Source organism: Peromyscus maniculatus, chromosome 6 (genome assembly GCF_049852395.1).
Source record: "Peromyscus maniculatus bairdii isolate BWxNUB_F1_BW_parent chromosome 6, HU_Pman_BW_mat_3.1, whole genome shotgun sequence".
Taxonomy (NCBI): domain Eukaryota; kingdom Metazoa; phylum Chordata; class Mammalia; order Rodentia; family Cricetidae; genus Peromyscus; species Peromyscus maniculatus.
The window spans coordinates 21,712,725-21,734,112 of NC_134857.1; positions in this window are offsets into that span (position 1 = coordinate 21,712,725).

Consider the following 21,388-nt stretch of genomic DNA (forward strand, 5'->3'; position numbering starts at 1 on the left):
CTGAGCTAGCTCACTGTACAGGCCCTATAGGAAACACATAGAGTGCAATAATGATGTTTTCTCTAAAACAGAGTGTTTTTCTTTCATGGCACACTAGGGTTAAACTTCCTTAAAGGAGTTGAATCACGTTGAGATTCAAGTTCTAGCAGCAAGTGTTCATTCAGGCTAAGAACAGCACACTTGTGCTATTCTTGCCATATACAGTGCAAATAGCATTCGCGTCTGTTCCCAGCCAGTACAGTGTATTGGACTGAAGAGAAGCTCCTGTTTTACTCAGTTTCCAATACTGAGTTGAACTAGATATGCACCGTTTGTGTAGGAAGCACAGTTCTTTTGTTCTGAGCTAGCTCACTGTACGGGCCCTATAGGAAACACAGTAGAGTGCAAGAATGCTGTTTTCCTAAAACAGAGTGTTTTTCTTGCATGGCACACTAGGGTTCAATTAAAATTCCTTAACGGAGTTGAACCACGTTGAGATTCACGTTCTAGCAGCAAGTGTTCATTCAGGCTACGAACAGCACACTTGTGCTATTCTGGCCATAAACAGTGCAAATAGCATTCGCGTCTGTTCCCAGCCAGTACAGTGTATTGGACTGAAGAGAAGCTCCTGTTTTACTCAGTTTCCAATACTGAGTTGAACTAGATATGCCCCGTTTGTGTAGAAAGCACAGTTCTTTTGTTCTGAGCTAGCTCACTGTACGTGCCCTATAGGAAACACAGTAGAGTGCAAGAATGCTGTTTTCTCTAAAACAGAGTGTTTTTCTTGCATGGCACACTAGGGTTCAATTAAACTTCTTAATCGGAGTTGAATCACGTTGAGATTCAAGTTCTAGCAGCAAGTGTTCATTCAGGCTAAGAACAGCACACTTGTGCTATTCTGGCCATAAACTGTGCAAATAGCATTCGTGTCTGTTCCCAGCCAGTACAGTGTATTGGACTGAAGAGAAGCTCCTGTTTTACTCAGTTTCCAATACTGAGTTGAACTAGATTGCCCCATTGGTGTAGGAAGCACAGTTCTTTTGTTCTGAGCTAGCTCACTGTACGGGCACTATAGGAAACACAGTAGAGTGCAAGAATGCTGTTTTCTCTAAAAGAGAGTGTTTTTCTTGCATGGCACACTAGGGTTTAGTTAAACTTCCTAAACGGAGTTGAATCACGTTGAGATTCAAGTTCTAGCAGCAAGTGTTCATTCAGGCTAAGAACAGCACACTTGTGCTATTCTGGCAAACTGTGCATATAGCATTCGTGTCTGTTCCCAGCCAGTACAGTGTATTGGACTGAAGAGAAGCTCCTGTTTTACTCAGTTTCCAATACTGAGTTGAACTAGGTTGCCCCGTTTGTGAAGGAAGCACAGTTCTTTTGTTCTGAGCTAGCTCACTGTACGGGCCCTATAAGAAACACAGTAGAGTGCAAGAATGCTGTTTTCTCTAAAACAGAGTGTTTTTCTTGCTACGCACACTAGGGTTCAATTAAACTTCCTATACGGTGTGGAATCATGTTGAGATTCAAGTTCTAGCAGCAAGTGTTCATTCAGGATAAGAACAGCACCCTTGTGCTATTCTGGCCATACACAGTGTAAATAGCATTCGCGTCTGTTCCCAGCCATTACAGTGTATTTGACTGAGGAGAAGCTCCTGTTTTACTCAGTTTCCAATACTGAGTTGAACTAGATATGCCCCGTTTGTGTAGGAAGCACAGTTCTTTTGTTCTGAGCTAGCTCACTGTACGGGCCATATAGGAAACACAGTAGAGTGCAAGAATGCTCTTTTCTCTAAAACAGAGTGTTTTTCTTGCATGGCACACTAGGGTTCAATTAAACTTCCTAAACGGAGTTGAATCACGTTGAGATTGAAGTTTTAGCAGCAAGTGTTCATTCAGGCTAAGAACAGCACCCTTGTGCTATTCTGGCCATATACAGTGCAAATAGCATTCGCGTCTGTTCCCAGTCAGTACAGTGTATTGGACTGAAGAGAAGCTCCTGTTTTAATCAGTTTCCAATACTGAGTTGAACTAGATATGCTCCGTTTGTGTAGGAAGCACAGTTCTTTTGTTCTGAGCTAGCTCACTGTACTGGCCCTATAGGAAACACAGTAGAGTGCAAGAATGCAGTTTTATCTAAAACAGAGTGTTTTTCTTGCATGGCACACTAGGGTTCAATTAAAATTCCTTAACGGAGTTGAACCACGTTGAGATTCACGTTCTAGCAGCAAGTGTTCATTCAGGCTACGAAGAGCACAATTGTGCTATTCTGGCCATAAACTGTGCAAATAGCATTCGTGTCTGTTCCCAGCCAGTACAGTGTATTGGACTGAAGAGAGGCTCCTGTTTTACTCAGTTTCCAATACTGAGTTGAACTAGATATGCCCCGTTTGTGTAGGAAGCACAGTTCTTTTGTTCTGAGCTAGCTCACTTACGGGCCCTATAGGAAACACAGTAGAGTGAAAGAATGCTGTTTTCTCTAAAACAGAGTGTTTTTCTTGCATGGCACACTAGGGTTCATTTAAACTTCCTATACGGAGTGGAATCACGTTGAGATTCAAGTTCTAGCAGCAAGTGTTCATTCAGGATAAGAACAGCACCCTTGTGCTATTCTGGCCATACACAGTACAAATAGCATTTGTGTCTGTTCCCAGCCATTACAGTGTATTTGACTGAAGAGAAGCTCCTGTTTTACTCAGTTTCCAATACTGAGTTGAACTAGATATGCCCCGTTTGTGTAGGAAGCACAGTACTTTTGTTCTGAGCTAGCTCACTGTACTGGCCCTATAGGAAACACAGTAGAGTGCAAGAATGCTGTTTTCTCTAAAACAGAGTGTTTTTCTTGCATGGCACACTAGGGTTCAATTAAACTTCTTAAACGGAGTTGAATCACGTTGAGATTGAAGTTTTAGCAGCAAGTGTTCATTCAGGCTAAGAACAGCACCCTTGTGCTATTCTGGCCATACAGAGTGCAAATAGCATTCGCGTCTGTTCCGAGCCAGTACAGTGTATTTGACTGAAGAGAAGCTCCTGTTTTACTCAGTTTCCAATACTGAGTTGAACTAGATATGCCCCATTTGTGTAGGAAGCACAGTTCTTTTGTTCTGAGCTAGCTCACTGTACGTGCCCTATAGGAAACACAGTAGAGTGCAAGAATGCTCTTTTCTCTAAAACAGGGTGTTTTTCTTGCATGGTACACTAGAGTTCAATTAAACTTCTTAAACGGAGTTGAATCACGTTGAGATTGAAGTTTTAGCAGCAAGTGTTCATTCAGGCTAAGAACAGCACATTATGCTATTCTGGCCATATACAGTGCAAATAGCATTCGCGTCTGTTCCCAGCCAGTACAGTGTATTGGACTGAAGAGAAGCTCCTGTTTTACTCAGTTTCCAATACTGAGTTGAACTAGATATGCCCCATTTGTGTAGGAAGCACAGTTCTTTTGTTCTGAGCTAGCTCACTGTACGTGCCCTATAGGAAACACAGTAGAGTGCAAGAATGCTCTTTTCTCTAAAACAGGGTGTTTTTCTTGCATGGTACACTAGAGTTCAATTAAACTTCTTAAACGGAGTTGAATCACGTTGAGATTGAAGTTTTAGCAGCAAGTGTTCATTCAGGCTAAGAACAGCACATTATGCTATTCTGGCCATATACAGTGCAAATAGCATTCGCGTCTGTTCCCAGCCAGTACAGTGTATTGGACTGAAGAGAAGCTCCTGTTTTACTCAGTTTCCAATACTGAGTTGATCTAGATATGCCCCGTTTGTGTAGGAAGCACAGTTCTTTTGCTCTGAGCTAGCTCACTGTACTGGCCCTATAGGAAACACAGTAGAGTGCAAGAATGCTGTTTTCTCTAAAACAGAGTGTTTTTCTTGCATGGCACACTAGGGTTAAACTTCCTTAACGGAGTTGAATCACGTTGAGATTCAAGTTCTAGCAGCAAGTGTTCATTCAGGCTAAGAACAGCACACTTGTGCTATTCTGGCCATAAACAGTGCAAATAGCATTCGCGTCTGTTCCCAGCCAGTCCAGTGTATTGGACTGAAGAGAAGCTCCTGTTTTACTCAGTTTCCAATACTGAGTTGAACTAGATATGCACCGTTTTTGTAGGAAGCACAGTTCTTTTGTTCTGAGCTAGCTCACTGTACGGGCCCTATAGGAAACACAGTAGAGTGCAAGAATGCTGTTTTCTCTAAAACAGAGTGTTTTTCTTGCATGGCACACTAGGGTTCAATTAAAATTCCTTAACGGAGTTGAATCACGTTGAGATTGACGTTCTAGCAGCAAGGGTTCATTCAGGATAAGAACAGCACCCTTGTGCTATTCTGGCCATACACAGTGCAAATAGCATTCGCGTCTGTTCCCAGCCATTACAGTGTATTTGACTGAGGAGAAGCTCCTGTTTTACTCAGTTTCCAATACTGAGTTGAACTAGATATGCCCCGTTTGTGTAGGAAGCACAGTTCTTTTGTTCTGAGCTAGCTCACTGTACTGGCCCTATAGGAAACACAGTAGAGTGCAAAAATGCTGTTTTCTCTAAAACAGAGTGTTTTTCTTGCATGGCACACTAGGGTTCAATTAAAATTCCTTAACGGAGTTGAACCACGTTGAGATTCACGTTCTAGCAGCAAGTGTTCATTCAGGCTACGAACAGCACACTTGTGCTATTCTGGCCATAAACAGTGCAAATAGCATTCGCGTCTGTTCCCAGCCAGTACAGTGTATTGGACTGAAGAGAAGCTCCTGTTTTACTCAGTTTCCAATACTGAGTTGAACTAGATATGCACCGTTTGTGTAGGAAGCACAGTTCTTTGTTCTGAGCTAGCTCACTGTACGGGCCCTATAGGAAACACAGTAGAGTGCAAGAATGCTGTTTTCTCTAAAACAGAGTGTTTTTCTTGCATGGCACACTAGGGTTCAATTAAAATTCCTTAAGGGAGTTGAATCACGTTGAGATTCATGTTCTAGCAGCAAGTGTTCATTCAGGCTAAGAACAGCACACTTGTGCTATTCTGGCCATATACAGTGCAAATAGCATTCGCGTCTGTTCCCAGCCAGTAGAGTGTATTGGACTGAATAGAAGCTCCTGTTTTACTCAGTTTCCAATACTGAGTTGAACTAGATATGCCCCGTTTGTGTAGGAAGCACAGTTCTTTTGTTCTGAGCTAGCTCACTGTACGGGCCATATAGGAAACACAGTAGAATGCAAGAATGCTCTTTTCTCTAAAACAGAGTGTTTTTCTTGCATGGCACACTAGGGTTCAATTAAACTTTGTAAACGGAGTTGAATCACGTTGAGATTAAAGTTTTAGCAGCAAGTGTTCATTCAGGCTAAGAACAGCACCCTTGTTCTATTCTGGCCATATAGAGTGCAAATAGCATTCGCGTCTGTTCCCAGTCAGTACAGTGTATTGGACTGAACAGAAGCTCCTGTTTTATTCAGTTTTCAATACTGAGTTGAACTAGATATGCTCCGTTTGTGTAGGAAGCACAGTTCTTTTGTTCTGAGCTAGCTCACTGTACTGGCCCTATAGGAGACACAGTAGAGTGCAAGAATGCTGTTTTCTCTAACAGAGAGTGTTTTTCTTGCATGGCACACTAGGGTTCAATTAAAATTCCTTAACGGAGTTGAACCACGTTGAGATTCAAGTTCTAGCAGCAAGTGTTCATTCAGGCTAAGAACAGCACGCTTGTGCTATTCTGGCCTTAAACTGTGCAAATAGCATTCGTGTCTGTTCCCAGCCAGTACAGTGTATTGGACTGAAGAGAAGCTCCTGTTTTACTCAGTTTCCAATACTGAGTTGAACTAGATTGCCCCGTTTGTGTAGGAAGCACAGTTCTTTTGTTCTGAGCTAGCTCACTGTACAGGCCCTATAGGAAACACAGTAGAGTGCAAGAATGCTGTTTTCTCTAAAACAGAGTGTTTTTCTTGCTATGCACACTAGGGTTCAATTAAACTTCCTATATGGAGTGGAATCACGTTGAGATTCAAGTTCTAGCAGCAAGTGTTCATTCAGGATAAGAACAGCACCCTTGTGCTATTCTGGCCATACACAGTGCAAATAGCATTCGTGTCTGTTCCCAGCCATTACAGTGTATTTGACTGAAGAGAAGCTCCTGTTTTACTCAGTTTCCAATACTGAGTTGAACTAGATATGCCCCATTTGTGTAGGAAGCACAGTTCTTTTGTTCTGAGCTAGCTCACTGTACTGGCCCTATAGGAAACACAGTAGAGTGCAAGAATGCTGTTTTCTCTGAAACAGAGTGTTTTTCTTGCAACGCACACTAGGGTTCAATTAAACTTCCTTAACGGAGTTGAATCACGTTGAGATTCACGTTCTAGCAGCAAGTGTTCTTTCAGGCTAAGAACAGCACACTTGTGCTATTCTGGCCATAAACTGTGCAAGTAGCATTCGTGTCTGTTCCCAGGCAGTACAGTGTATTGGACTGAAGAGAAGCTCCTGTTTTACTCAGTTTCCAATACTAAGTTGAACTAGATTGCCCCGTTTGTGTAGGAAGCACAGTTCTTTTGTTCTGAGCTAGCTCACTGTACGGGCCCTATAGGAAACACAGTAGAGTGCAAGAATGCTGTTTTCTCTAAAAGAGAGTGTTTTTCTTGCATGGCACACTAGGGTTCAATTAAACTTCCAATACGGAGTGGAATCACTTTGAGATTCAAGTTCTAGCAGCAAGTGTTCATTCAGGATAAGAACAGCACCCTTGTGCTATTCTGGCCATACACAGTGCAAATAGCATTCGCGTCTGTTCCCACCCATTACAGTATATTTGACTGAAGAGAATCTCCTGTTTTACTCAGTTTCCAATACTGAGTTGAACTAGATATGCCCCGTTTGTGTAGGAAGCACAGTACTTTTGTTCTGAGCTAGCTCACTGTACGGGCCCTATAGGAAACACAGTAGAGTGCAAGAATGCTGTTTTCTCTAAAACAGAGTGTTTTTCTTGCATGGCACACTAGGGTTCAATTAAACTTCCTAAACGGAGTTGAATCACGTTGAGATTGAAGTTTTAGCAGCAAGTGTTCATTCAGGCTAAGAACAGCACCCTTGCGCTATTCTGGCCATACACAGTGCAAATAGCATTCGCATCTGTTCCCAGCCAGTACAGTGTATTTGACTGAAGAGAAGCTCCTGTTTTACTCAGTTTCCAATACTCAGTTGATCTAGATATGCCCCGTTTGTGTAGGAAGCACAGTTCTTTTGTTCTGAGCTAGCTCACTGTACTGGCCCTGTAGGAAACACAGTACAGTGCAAGAATGCTGTTTTCTCTAAAACAGAGTGTTTTTCTTGCATGGCACACTAGGGTTAAACTTCCTTAACGGAGTTGAATCACGTTGAGATTCATGTTCTAGCAGCAAGTGTTCATTCAGGCTAAGAACAGCACACTTGTGCTATTCTGGCCATAAACAGTGCAAATAGCATTCGCGTCTTTTCCCAGCCAGTACAGTGTATTGGACTGAAGAGAAGCTCCTGTTTTACTCAGTTTCCAATACTGAGTTGAACTAGATATGCACCGTTTGTGTAGGAAGCACAGTTCTTTTGTTCTGAACTAGCTCACTGTACGGGCCCTATAGGAAACACAGTAGAGTGCAAGAATGCTGTTTTCTCTAAAACAGAGTGTTTTTCTTGCATGGCACACTAGGGTTCAATTAAACTTCCTAAATGGAGTTGAATCTCGTTGAGATTGAAGTTTTAGCAGCAAGTGTTCATTCAGGCTAAGAACAGCACACTTGTGCTATTCTGGCCATATACAGTGCAAATAGCATTCGCGTCTGTTCCCAGCCAGTACAGTGTATTTGACTGAAGAGAAGCTCCTGTTTTACTCAGGTTCCAATACTGAGTTGAACTAGATATGCCCCGTTTGTGAAGGAAGCACAGTTCTTTTGTTCTGAGCTAGCTCACTGTACTGGCCCTATAGGAAACACAGTACAGTGCAAGAATGCTGTTTTCTCTAAAACAGAGTGTTTTTCTTGCATAGCACACTAGGGTTAAACTTCCTTAACGGAGTTGAATCACGTTGAGATTCATGTTCTAGCAGCAAGTGTTCATTCAGGCTAAGAACAGCACACTTGTCCTATTCTGGCCATATACAGTGCAAATAGCATTCGCGTCTGTTCCCAGCCAGTACAGTGTATTGGACTGAACAGAAGCTCCTGTTTTACTCAGTTTCCAATACTGAGTTGATCTAGATATGCCCCGTTTGTGTAGGAAGCACAGTTCTTTTGTTCTGAGCTAGCTCACTGTACTGGCCCTATAGGAAACACAGTAGAGTGCAAGAATGCTGTTTTCTCTAAAACAGAGTGTTTTTCTTGCATGGCACACTAGGGTTAAACTTCCTTAATGGAGTTGAATCACGTTGAGATTCATGTTCTAGCAGCAAGTGTTCATTCAGGCTAAGAACAGCACACTTTTGCTATTCTGGCCATAAACAGTGCAAATAGCATTCGTGTCTGTTCCCAGCCAGTACAGTGTATTGGACTGAAGCGAAGCTCCTGTTTTACTCAGTTTCCAATACTGAGTTGAACTTGATTGCCCCGTTTGTGTAGGAAGCACAGTTCTTTTGTTCTGAGCTAGCTCACTGTACGGGGCCTATAGGAAACACATAGAGTGCAAGAATGCTGTTTTCTCTAAAACAGAGTGTTTTTCTTGCTACGCATACTAGGGTTCAATTAAATTTCCTATACGTAGTGGAATCACGTTGAGATTCAAGTTCTAGCAGCAAGTGTTCATTCAGGATAAGAACAGCACCCTTGTGCTATTCTGGCCATACACAGTGCAAATAGCATTCGCGTCTGCTCCCAGCCATTACAGTGTATTTGACTGAAGAGAAGCTCCTGTTTTACTCAGTTTCCAATACTGAGTTGATCTAGATATGCCCCGTTTGTGTAGGAAGCACAGTTCCTTTGTTCTGAGCTAGCTCACTGTACTGGCCCTAAAGGAAACACAGTACAGTGCAAGAATGCTGTTTTCTCTAAAACAGAGTGTTTTTCTTGCATGGCACACTAGGGTTAAACTTCCTTAACGGAGTTGAATCACGTTGAGATTCATGTTCTAGCAGCAAGTGTTCATTCAGGCTAAGAACAGCACACTTGTGCTATTCTGGCCATAAACAGTGCAAATAGCATTCGCGTCTTTTCCCAGCCAGTACAGTGTATTGGACTGAAGAGAAGCTCCTGTTTTACTCAGTTTCCAATACTGAGTTGAACTAGATATGCACCGTTTGTGTAGGAAGCACAGTTCTTTTGTTCTGAACTAGCTCACTGTACGGGCCCTATAGGAAACACAATAGAGTGAAAGAATGCTGTTTTCTCTAAAACAGAGTGTTTTTCTTGCATGGCACACTAGGGTTCAGTTAAACTTCCTAAACGGAGTTGAATCACGTTGAGATTCAAGTTCTAGCAGCAAGTGTTCATTCAGGCTAAGAACAGCACCCTTGTGCTATTCTGGCCATACACAGTGCAAATAGCATTCGCGTCTGCTCCCAGCCAGTACAGTGTATTGGACTGAAGAGAAGCTCCTGTTTTACTCAGTTTCCAATACTGAGTTGATCTAGATATGCCCCGTTTGTGTAGGAAGCACAGTTCTTTTGTTCTGAGCTAGCTCACTGTACTGGCCTTTAGGAAACACAGTACAGTGCAAGAATGCTGTTTTCTCTAAAACAGAGTGTTTTTCTTGCTAGGCACACTAGGGTTAAACTTCCTTAACGGAGTTGAATCACGTTGAGATTCATGTTCTAGCAGCAAGTGTTCATTCAGGCTAAGAACAGCACACTTGTGCTATTCTGGCCATATACAGTGCAAAAAGCATTCGCGTCTGTTCCCAGCCAGAACAGTGTATTGGACTGAAGAGAAGCTCCTGTTTTACTCAGTTTCCAATACTGAGTTGATCTAGATATGCCCCGTTTGTGTAGGAAGCACAGTTCTTTTGTTCTGAACTAGCTCACTGTACGGGCCCTATAGGAAACACAGTAGAATGTAAGAATGCTGTTTTCTCTAAAACAGAGTGTTTTTCTTGCTACGCATACTAGGGTTCAATTAAATTTCCTATACGGAGTGGAATCACGTTGAGATTCAAGTTCTAGCAGCAAGTGCTCATTCAGGATAAGAACAGCACCGTTGTGCTATTCTGGCCATACACAGTGCAAATAGCATTCGCGTCTGCTCCCAGCCATTACAGTGTATTTGACTGAAGAGAAGCTCCTGTTTTACTCAGTTTCCAATACTGAGTTGAACTAGATATGCCCCGTTTGTGTAGGAAGCACAGTTCTTTTGTTCTGAGCTAGCTCACTGTACGGGCCCTATAGGAAACACAGTAGAGTGCAAGAATGCTGTTTTCTCTAAAACAGAGTGTTTTTCTTGCATGGCACACTAGGGTTCAATTAAACTTCCTGAACGGAGTTGAATCACGTTGAGATTGAAGTTTTAGCAGCAAGTGTTCATTCAGGCTAAGAACAGCACCCTTGTGCTATTCTGGCCATACACAGTGCAAATAGCATTCGCGTCTGTTCCCAGCCAGTACAGTGTATTTGACTGAAGAGAAGCTCCTGTTTTACTCAGTTTCCAATACTGAGTTGAACTAGATATGCCCCGTTTGTGTAGGAAGCACAGTTCTTTTGTTCTGAGCTAGCTCACTGTACTGGCCATATAGGAAACACAGTAGAGTGCAAGAATGCTGTTTTCTCTAAAACAGAGTGTTTTTCTTGCATGGCACACTAGGGTTAAACTTCCTTAACGGAGTTGAATCACGTTGAGATTCATGTTCTAGCAGCAAGTGTTCATTCAGGCTAAGAACAGCACACTTGTGCTATTCTGGCCATAAACAGTGCAAATAGCATTCACGTCTGTTCCCAGCCAGTACAGTGTATTGGACTGAAGAGAAGCTCCTGTTTTACTCAGTTTCCAATACTGAGTTGAACTAGATATGCACCGTTTGTGTAGGAAGCACAGTTCTTTTGTTCTGAGCTAGATCACTGTACGGGCCCTATAGGAAACACAAAAGAGTGCAAGAATGCTGTTTTCTCTAAAACAGAGTGTTTTTCTTGCATGGCACACTAGCGTTCAATTAAACTTCTTAAACGGAATTGATTCACGTTGAGATTGAAGTTCTAGCAGCAAGTGTTCATTCAGGGTAAGAACAGCACACTTGTGCTATTCTGGCCATAAACAGTGCAAATAGCATTCGCGTCTGTTCCAAGCCAGTACAGTGTATTGGACTGAAGAGAAGCTCCTGTTTTACTCAGTTTCCAATACTGAGTTGAACTAGATATGCCCCATTTGTGTAGGAAGCACAGTTCTTTTGTTCTGAGCTAGCTCACTGTACGGGCCCTATAGGAAACACAGTAGAGTGCAAGAATGCTGTTTTCTCTAAAACAGAGTGTTTTTCTTGCATGGCACACTAGGGTTCAATTAAACTTCTTAAACGGAGTTGAATCACGTTGAGATTCAAGTTCTAGCAGCAAGTGTTCATTCAGGCTAAGAACAGCACACTTGTGCTATTCTGGCCATAAACTGTGCAAATAGCATTCGTGTCTGTTCCCACCCAGTACAGTGTATTGGACTGAAGAGAAGCTCCTGTTTTACTCAGTTTCCAATACTGAGTTGAACTTGATTGCCCCGTTTGTGTAGGAAGCACAGTTCTTTTGTTCTGAGCTAGCTCACTGTACGGGCCCTATAGGAAACACAGTAGAATGTAAGAATGCTGTTTTCTCTAAAACAGAGTGTTTTTCTTGCTACGCATACTAGGGTTCAATTAAATTTCCTATACGGAGTGGAATCACGTTGAGATTCAAGTTCTAGCAGCAAGTGTTCATTCAGGATAAGAACAGCACCATTGTGCTATTCTGGCCATACACAGTGCAAATAGCATTCGCGTCTGCTCCCAGCCATTATAGTGTATTTGACTGAAGAGAAGCTCCTGTTTTACTCAGTTTCCAATACTGAGTTGAACTAGATATGCCCCGTTTGTGTAGGAAGCACAGTTCTTTTGTTCTGAGCTAGCTCTCTGTACGGGCCATATAGGAAACACAGTAGAGTGCAAGAATGCTGTTTTCTCTAAAACAGAGTGTTTTTCTTGCATGGCACACTAGGGTTCAATTAAACTTCCTAAACGGAGTTGAATCACGTTGAGATTGAAGTTTTAGCAGCAAGTGTTCATTCAGGGTAAGAACAGCACACTTGAGCTATTCTGGCCATATACAGTGCAAATAGCATTCGCGTCTGTTCCCAGCCAGTACAGTGTATTTGACTGAAGAGAAGCTCCTGTTTTACTCAGTTTCCAATACTGAGTTGAACTAGATATGCCCCGTTTGTGTAGGAAGCACAGTTCTTTTGTTCTGAGCTAGCTCACTGTACTGGCTCTATAGGAAACACAGTAGAGTACAAGAATGCTGTTTTCTCTAAAACAGAGTGTTTTTCTTGCATGGCACACTAGGGTTCAATTAAAATTCCTTAACGGAGTTGAATCACGTTGAGATTCACGTTCTAGCAGCAAGTGTTCATTCAGGCTAAGAACAGCACACTTGTGCTATTCTGGCCATAAACAGTGCAAATAGCATTCGCGTCTGTTCCCAGCCAGTACAGTGTATTGGACTGAAGAGAAGCTCCTGTTTTACTCAGTTTCCAATACTGAGTTGAACTAGATATGCCCCGTTTGTGTAGGAAGCACAGTTCTTTTGTTCTGAGCTAGCTCACTGTACTGGCCCTATATTAAACACAGTACAGTGCAAGAATGCTGTTTTCTCTAAAACAGAGTGTTTTTCTTGCATGGCACACTAGGGTTAAACTTCCTTAACGGAGTTGAATCACGTTGAGATTCATGTTCTAGCAGCAAGTGTTCATTCAGGCTAAGAACAGCACACTTCTGCTATTCTGGCCATAAACAGTGCAAATAGCATTCACGTCTGTTCCCAGCCAGTACAGTGTATTGAACTGAAGAGAAGCTCCTGTTTTACTCAGTTTCCAATACTGAGTTGAACTAGATATGCACCGTTTGTGTAGGAAGCACAGTTCCTTGTTCTGAGCTAGATCACTGTACGGGCCCTATAGGAAACACAGTAGAGTGCAAGAATGCTGTTTTCTCTAAAACAGAGTGTTTTTCTTGCATGGCACACTAGGGTTCTATTAAACTTCTTAAACGGAGTTGATTCACGTTGAGATTGAAGTTCTAGCAGCAAGTGTTCATTCAGGGTAAGAACAGCACCCTTGTGCTATTCTGGCCATATACAGTGCAAATAGCATTCGCGTCTGTTCCCAGCCAGTACAGTGTATTTGACTGAAGAGAAGCTCCTGTTTTACTCAGTTTCCAATACTGTGTTGAACTAGATATGCTTCGTTTGTGTAGGAAGCACAGTTCTTTTGTTCTGAGCTAGCTCACTGTACTGGCCCTATAGGAAACACAGTAGAGTGCAAGAATGCTGTTTTCTCTAAAACAGAGTGTTTTTCTTGCATGGCACACTAGGGTTCAATTAAAATTCCTTAACGGAGTTGAATCACGTTGAGATTCACGTTCTAGCAGCAAGTGTTCATTCAGGCTAAGAACAGCACACTTGTGCTATTCTGGCCATAAACAGTGCAAATAGCATTCGCGTCTGTTCCAAGCCAGTACAGTGTATTTGACTGAAGAGAAGCTCCTGTTTTACTCAGTTTCTAATACTGAGATGAACTAGATATGCCCCGTTTGTGTAGGAAGCACAGTTCTTTTGTTCTGAGCTAGCTCACTGTACTGGCCCTATAGGAAACACAGTACAGTGCAAGAATGCTGTTTTCTCTAAAACAGAGTGTTTTTCTTGCATGGCACACTAGGGTTAAACTTCCTTAACGGAGTTGAATCACGTTGAGATTCATGTTCTAGCAGCAAGTGTTCATTCAGGCTAAGAACAGCACACTTGTGCTATTCTGGCCATAAACAGTGCAAATAGCATTCACGTCTGTTCCCAGCCAGTACAGTGTATTGGACTGAAGAGAAGCTCCTGTTTTACTCAGTTTCCAATACTGAGTTGAACTAGATATGCACCGTTTGTGTAGGAAGCACAGTTCTTTTGTTCTGAGCTAGATCACTGTACGGGCCCTATAGGAAACACAATAGAGTGCAAGAATGCTGTTTTCTCTAAAACAGAGTGTTTTTCTTGCAACGCACACTAGGGTTCAATTAAACTTCTTAAACGGAGTTGATTCACGTTGAGATTGAAGTTCTAGCAGCAAGTGTTCATTCAGGGTAAGAACAGCACACTTGTGCTATTCTGGCCATATACAGTGCAAATAGCATTCGCGTCTGTTCCCAGCCAGTACAGTGTATTTGACTGAAGAGAAGCTCCTGTTTTACTCAGTTTCCAATACTGAGTTGATCTAGATATGCCCCGTTTGTGTAGGAAGCACAGTTCTTTTGTTCTGAGCTAGCTCACTATACTGGCCCTATAGGAAACACAGTAGAGTGCAAGAATGCTGTTTTCTCTAAAACAGAGTGTTTTTCTTGAATGGCACACTAGGGTTAAACTTCCTTAACGGAGTTGAATCACGTTGAAATTCATGTTCTATCAGCAAGTGTTCATTCAGGCTAAGAACAGCACACTTGTGCTATTCTGGCCATAAACAGTGCAAATAGCATTCGCGTCTGTTCCCAGCCAGTACAGTGTATTGGCCTGAAGAGAAGCTCCTGTTTTACTCAGTTTCCGATACTGAGTTGAACTAGATATGCCCCGTTTGTGTAGGAAGCACAGTTCTTTTGTTCTGAACTAGCTCACTGTACGGGCCCTATAGGAAACACAATAGAGTGCAAGAATGCCGTTTTCTCTAAAACAGAGTGTTTTTCTTGCATGGCACATTAGGGTTCAGTTAAACTTCCTAAACGGAGTTGAATCACGTTGAGATTCAAGTTCTAGCAGCAAGTGTTCATTCAGGCTAAGAACAGCACACTTGTGCTATTCTGGCCATAAGCTGTGCAAATAGCATTCGTGTCTGTTCCCAGCCAGTACAGTGTATTGGACTGAAGAGAAGCTCCTGTTTTACTCAGTTTCCAATACTGAGTTGAACTTGATTGCCCCGTTTGTGTAGGAAGCACAGTTCTTTTGTTCTGAGCTATCTCACTGTACGGGCCCTATAGGAAACACAGTAGAATGTAAGAATGCTGTTTTCTCTAAAACAGAGTGTTTTTCTTGTTACGCATACTAGGGTTCAATTAAATTTCCTATACGGAGTGGAATCACGTTGAGATTAAAGTTCTAGCAGCAAGTGTTCATTCAGGATAAGAACAGCACCGTTGTGCTATTCTGGCCATACACAGTGCAAATAGCATTCGCGTCTGCTCCCAGCCATTACAGTGTATTTGACTGAAGAGAAGCTCGTGTTTTACTCAGTTTCCAATACTGAGTTGAACTAGATATGCCCCGTTTGTGTAGGAAGCACAGTTCTTTTGTTCTGAGCTAGCTCACTGTACGGGCCCTATAGGAAACACAGTACAGTGCAAGAATGCTGTTTTCTCTAAAACAGAGTGTTTTTCTTGCATGGCACACTAGGGTTAAACTTCCTAAACGGAGTTGAATCACGTTGAGATTGAAGTTTTAGCAGCAAGTGTTCATTCAGGCTAAGACAGCACCCTTGTGCTATTCTGGCCAGATACAGTGCAAATAGCATTCGCGTCTGTTCCCAGCCAGTACAGTGTATTTGACTGAAGAGAAGCTCCTGTTTTACTCAGTTTCCAATACTGAGTTGAACTAGATATGCCCCGTTTGTGTAGGAAGCACAGTTCTTTTGTTCTGAGCTAGCTCACTGTACTGGCTCTATAGGAAACACAGTAGAGTGCAAGAATGCTGTTTTCTCTAAAACAGAGTGTTTTTCTTGCATGGCACACTAGGGTTCAATTAAACTTCTTAAACGGGGTTGAATCACGGTGAGATTGAAGTTCTAGCAGCAAGTGTTCATTCAGGCTAAGAACAGCACACTTGTGCTATTCTGGACATATACAGTGCAAATAGCATTCTCGTCTATTCAAAGCCAGTACAGTGTATTGGACTGAAGAGAAGCTCCTGTTTTACTCAGTTTCCAATACTGAGTTGAACTATATATGCCCCGTTTGTGTAGGAAGCACAGTTCTTTTGTTCTGAGCTAGCTCACTGTACTGGCCTTGTAGGAAACACAGTACAGTGCAAGAATGCTGTTTTCTCTAAAACAGAGTGTTTTTCTTGCATGGCACACTAGGGTTCAATTAAACTTCTTAAACGGAGTTGATTCACGTTGAGATTGAAGTTCTAGCAGCAAGTGTTCATTCAGGGTAAGAACAGCACACTTGTGCTATTCTGGCCATAAACAGTGCAAATAGCATTCGCGTCTGTTCCAAGCCAGTACAGTGTATTGGACTGAAGAGAAGCTCCTGTTTTACTCAGTTTCCAATACTGAGTTGAACTTGATTGTCCCGTTTGTGTAGGAAGCACAGTTCTTTTATTCTGAGCTAGCTCACTGTACGGGCCCTATAGTAAACACAGTAGAGTGCAAGAATGCTGTTTTCTCTAAAACAGTGTTTTTCTTGCATGGCACACTAGGGTTCAATTAAACTTCCTAAACGGAGTTGAATCACGTTGAGATTGAAGTTTTAGCAGCAAGTGTTCATTCAGGCTAAGAACAGCACCCTTGTGCTATTCTGGCCATACACAGTGCAAATTGCATTCGCGTCTGTTCCGAGCCAGTACAGTGTATTTGACTGAAGAGAAGCTCCTGTTTTACTCAGTTTCCAATACTGAGTTGAACTAGATATGCCCCATTTGTGTAGGAAGCACAGTTCTTTTGTTCTGAGCTTGCTCACTGTACGGGCCATATAGGAAACAGAGTAGAGTGCAAGAATGCTGTTTTCTCTAAAACAGAGTGTTTTTCTTGCATGGCACACTAGGGTTCAATTAAACTTCCTAAACGGAGTTGAATCAGGTTGAGATTGAAGTTTTAGCAGCAAGTGTTCATTCAGGCTAAGAACAGCACCCTTGTGCTATTCTGGCCATATACAGTGCAAATAGCATTCGCGTCTGTCCCCAGCCAGTACAGTGTATTTGACTGAAGAGAAGCTCCTGTTTTACTCAGTTTCCAATACTGAGTTGAACTAGATATGCTCCGTTTGTGTAGGAAGCACAGTTTTTTTGTTCTGAGCTAGCTCACTGTACTGGCCCTATAGGAAACACAGTAGAGTGCAAGAATGCTGTTTTCTCTAAAACAGAGTGTTTTTCTTGCATGGCACACTAGGGTTCAATTAAAATTCCTTAACGGAGTTGAATCACGTTGTGATTCACGTTCTAGCAGCAAGTGTTCATTCAGGCTAAGAACAGCACACTTTTGCTATTCTGGCCATAAACAGTGCAAATAGAATTCGCGTCTGTTCCCAGCCAGTACAGTGTATTGGACTGAAGAGAAGCTCCTGTTTTACTCAGTTTCCAATACTGAGTTGAACTAGATATGCCCCGTTTGTGTAGGAAGCACAGTTCTTTTGTTCTGAGCTAGCTCACTGTACTGGCCCTATAGGAAACACAGTACAGTGCAAGAATGCTGTTTTCTCTAAAACAGAGTGTTTTTCTTGCATAGCACACTAGGGTTAAACTTCGTTAACGGAGTTGAATCACGTTGAGATTCATGTTCTAGCAGCAAGTGTTCATTCAGGCTAAGAACAGCACACTTGTGCTATTCTGGCCATAAACAGTGCAAATAGCATTCGCGTCTGTTCCCAGCCAGTACACTGTATTGGACTGAAGAGAAGCTCCTGTTTTACTCAGTTTCCAATACTGAGTTGAACTAGATATGCACCGTTTGTGTAGGAAGCACAGTTCTTTTGTTCTGAACTAGCTCACTGTACGGGCCCTATAGGAAACACAATAGAGTGCAAGAATGCTGTTTTATCTAAAACAGAGTGTTTTTCTTGCATGGCACACTAGGGTTCAGTTAAACTTCCTAAACGGAGTTGAATCACGTTGAGATTCACGTTCTAGCAGCAAGTGTTCATTCAGGCTAAGAACTGCACACTTGTGCTATTCTGGCCATAAACTGTGCAAATAGCATTCGTGTCTGTTCCCAGCCAGTACAGTGTATTGGACTGAAGAGAAGCTCCTGTTTTACTCAGTTTCCAATACTGAGTTGAACTTGATTGCCCCGTTTGTGTAGGAAGCACAGTTCTTTTGTTCTGAGCTATCTCACTGTACGGGCCCTATAGGAAACACAGTAGAATGTAAGAATGCTGTTTTCTCTAAAACAGAGTGTTTTTCTTGTTACGCATACTAGGGTTCAATTAAATTTCCTATACGGAGTGGAATCACGTTGAGATTAAAGTTCTAGCAGCAAGTGTTCATTCAGGATAAGAACAGCACCGTTGTGCTATTCTGGCCATACACAGTGCAAATAGCATTCGCGTCTGCTCCCAGCCATTACAGTGTATTTGACTGAAGAGAAGCTCGTGTTTTACTCAGTTTCCAATACTGAGTTGAACTAGATATGCCCCGTTTGTGTAGGAAGCACAGTTCTTTTGTTCTGAGCTAGCTCACTGTACGGGCCCTATAGGAAACACAGTACAGTGCAAGAATGCTGTTTTCTCTAAAACAGAGTGTTTTTCTTGCATGGCACACTAGGGTTAAACTTCCTAAACGGAGTTGAATCACGTTGAGATTGAAGTTTTAGCAGCAAGTGTTCATTCAGGCTAAGACAGCACCCTTGTGCTATTCTGGCCAGATACAGTGCAAATAGCATTCGCGTCTGTTCCCAGCCAGTACAGTGTATTTGACTGAAGAGAAGCTCCTGTTTTACTCAGTTTCCAATACTGAGTTGAACTAGATATGCCCCGTTTGTGTAGGAAGCACAGTTCTTTTGTTCTGAGCTAGCTCACTGTACTGGCTCTATAGGAAACACAGTAGAGTGCAAGAATGCTGTTTTCTCTAAAACAGAGTGTTTTTCTTGCATGGCACACTAGGGTTCAATTAAACTTCTTAAACGGGGTTGAATCACGGTGAGATTGAAGTTCTAGCAGCAAGTGTTCATTCAGGCTAAGAACAGCACACTTGTGCTATTCTGGACATATACAGTGCAAATAGCATTCTCGTCTATTCAAAGCCAGTACAGTGTATTGGACTGAAGAGAAGCTCCTGTTTTACTCAGTTTCCAATACTGAGTTGAACTATATATGCCCCGTTTGTGTAGGAAGCACAGTTCTTTTGTTCTGAGCTAGCTCACTGTACTGGCCTTGTAGGAAACACAGTACAGTGCAAGAATGCTGTTTTCTCTAAAACAGAGTGTTTTTCTTGCATGGCACACTAGGGTTCAATTAAACTTCTTAAACGGAGTTGATTCACGTTGAGATTGAAGTTCTAGCAGCAAGTGTTCATTCAGGGTAAGAACAGCACACTTGTGCTATTCTGGCCATAAACAGTGCAAATAGCATTCGCGTCTGTTCCAAGCCAGTACAGTGTATTGGACTGAAGAGAAGCTCCTGTTTTACTCAGTTTCCAATACTGAGTTGAACTTGATTGTCCCGTTTGTGTAGGAAGCACAGTTCTTTTATTCTGAGCTAGCTCACTGTACGGGCCCTATAGTAAACACAGTAGAGTGCAAGAATGCTGTTTTCTCTAAAACAGTGTTTTTCTTGCATGGCACACTAGGGTTCAATTAAACTTCCTAAACGGAGTTGAATCACGTTGAGATTGAAGTTTTAGCAGCAAGTGTTCATTCAGGCTAAGAACAGCACCCTTGTGCTATTCTGGCCATACACAGTGCAAATTGCATTCGCGTCTGTTCCGAGCCAGTACAGTGTATTTGACTGAAGAGAAGCTCCTGTTTTACTCAGTTTCCAATACTGAGTTGAACTAGATATGCCCCATTTGTGTAGGAAGCACAGTTCTTTTGTTCTGAGCTTGCTCACTGTACGGGCCATATAGGAAACAGAGTAGAGTGCAAGAATGCTGTTTTCTCTAAAACAGAGTGTTTTTCTTGCATGGCACACTAGGGTTCAATTAAACTTCCTAAACGGAGTTGAATCAGGTTGAGATTGAAGTTTTAGCAGCAAGTGTTCATTCAGGCTAAGAACAGCACCCTTGTGCTATTCTGGCCATATACAGTGCAAATAGCATTCGCGTCTGTCCCCAGCCAGTACAGTGTATTTGACTGAAGAGAAGCTCCTGTTTTACTCAGTTTCCAATACTGAGTTGAACTAGATATGCTCCGTTTGTGTAGGAAGCACAGTTTTTTTGTTCTGAGCTAGCTCACTGTACTGGCCCTATAGGAAACACAGTAGAGTGCAAGAATGCTGTTTTCTCTAAAACAGAGTGTTTTTCTTGCATGGCACACTAGGGTTCAATTAAAATTCCTTAACGGAGTTGAATCACGTTGTGATTCACGTTCTAGCAGCAAGTGTTCATTCAGGCTAAGAACAGCACACTTTTGCTATTCTGGCCATAAACAGTGCAAATAGAATTCGCGTCTGTTCCCAGCCAGTACAGTGTATTGGACTGAAGAGAAGCTCCTGTTTTACTCAGTTTCCAATACTGAGTTGAACTAGATATGCCCCGTTTGTGTAGGAAGCACAGTTCTTTTGTTCTGAGCTAGCTCACTGTACTGGCCCTATAGGAAACACAGTACAGTGCAAGAATGCTGTTTTCTCTAAAACAGAGTGTTTTTCTTGCATAGCACACTAGGGTTAAACTTCGTTAACGGAGTTGAATCACGTTGAGATTCATGTTCTAGCAGCAAGTGTTCATTCAGGCTAAGAACAGCACACTTGTGCTATTCTGGCCATAAACAGTGCAAATAGCATTCGCGTCTGTTCCCAGCCAGTACACTGTATTGGACTGAAGAGAAGCTCCTGTTTTACTCAGTTTCCAATACTGAGTTGAACTAGATATGCACCGTTTGTGTAGGAAGCACAGTTCTTTTGTTCTGAACTAGCTCACTGTACGGGCCCTATAGGAAACACAATAGAGTGCAAGAATGCTGTTTTATCTAAAACAGAGTGTTTTTCTTGCATGGCACACTAGGGTTCAGTTAAACTTCCTAAACGGAGTTGAATCACGTTGAGATTCACGTTCTAGCAGCAAGTGTTCATTCAGGCTAAGAACTGCACACTTGTGCTATTCTGGCCATAAACTGTGCAAATAGCATTCGTGTCTGTTCCCAGCCAGTACAGTGTATTGGACTGAAGAGAAGCTCCTGTTTTACTCAGTTTCCAATACTGAGTTGAACTTGATTGCCCCGTTTGTGTAGGAAGCACAGTTCTTTTGTTCTGAGCTAGCTCACTGTACGGGCCCTATAGGAAACACAGTAGAATGTAAGAATGCTGTTTTCTCTAAAACAGAGTGTTTTTCTTGCTACGCATACTAGGGTTCAATTAAATTTCCTATATGGAGTGGAATCACGTTGAGATTCAAGTTCTAGCAGCAAGTGTTC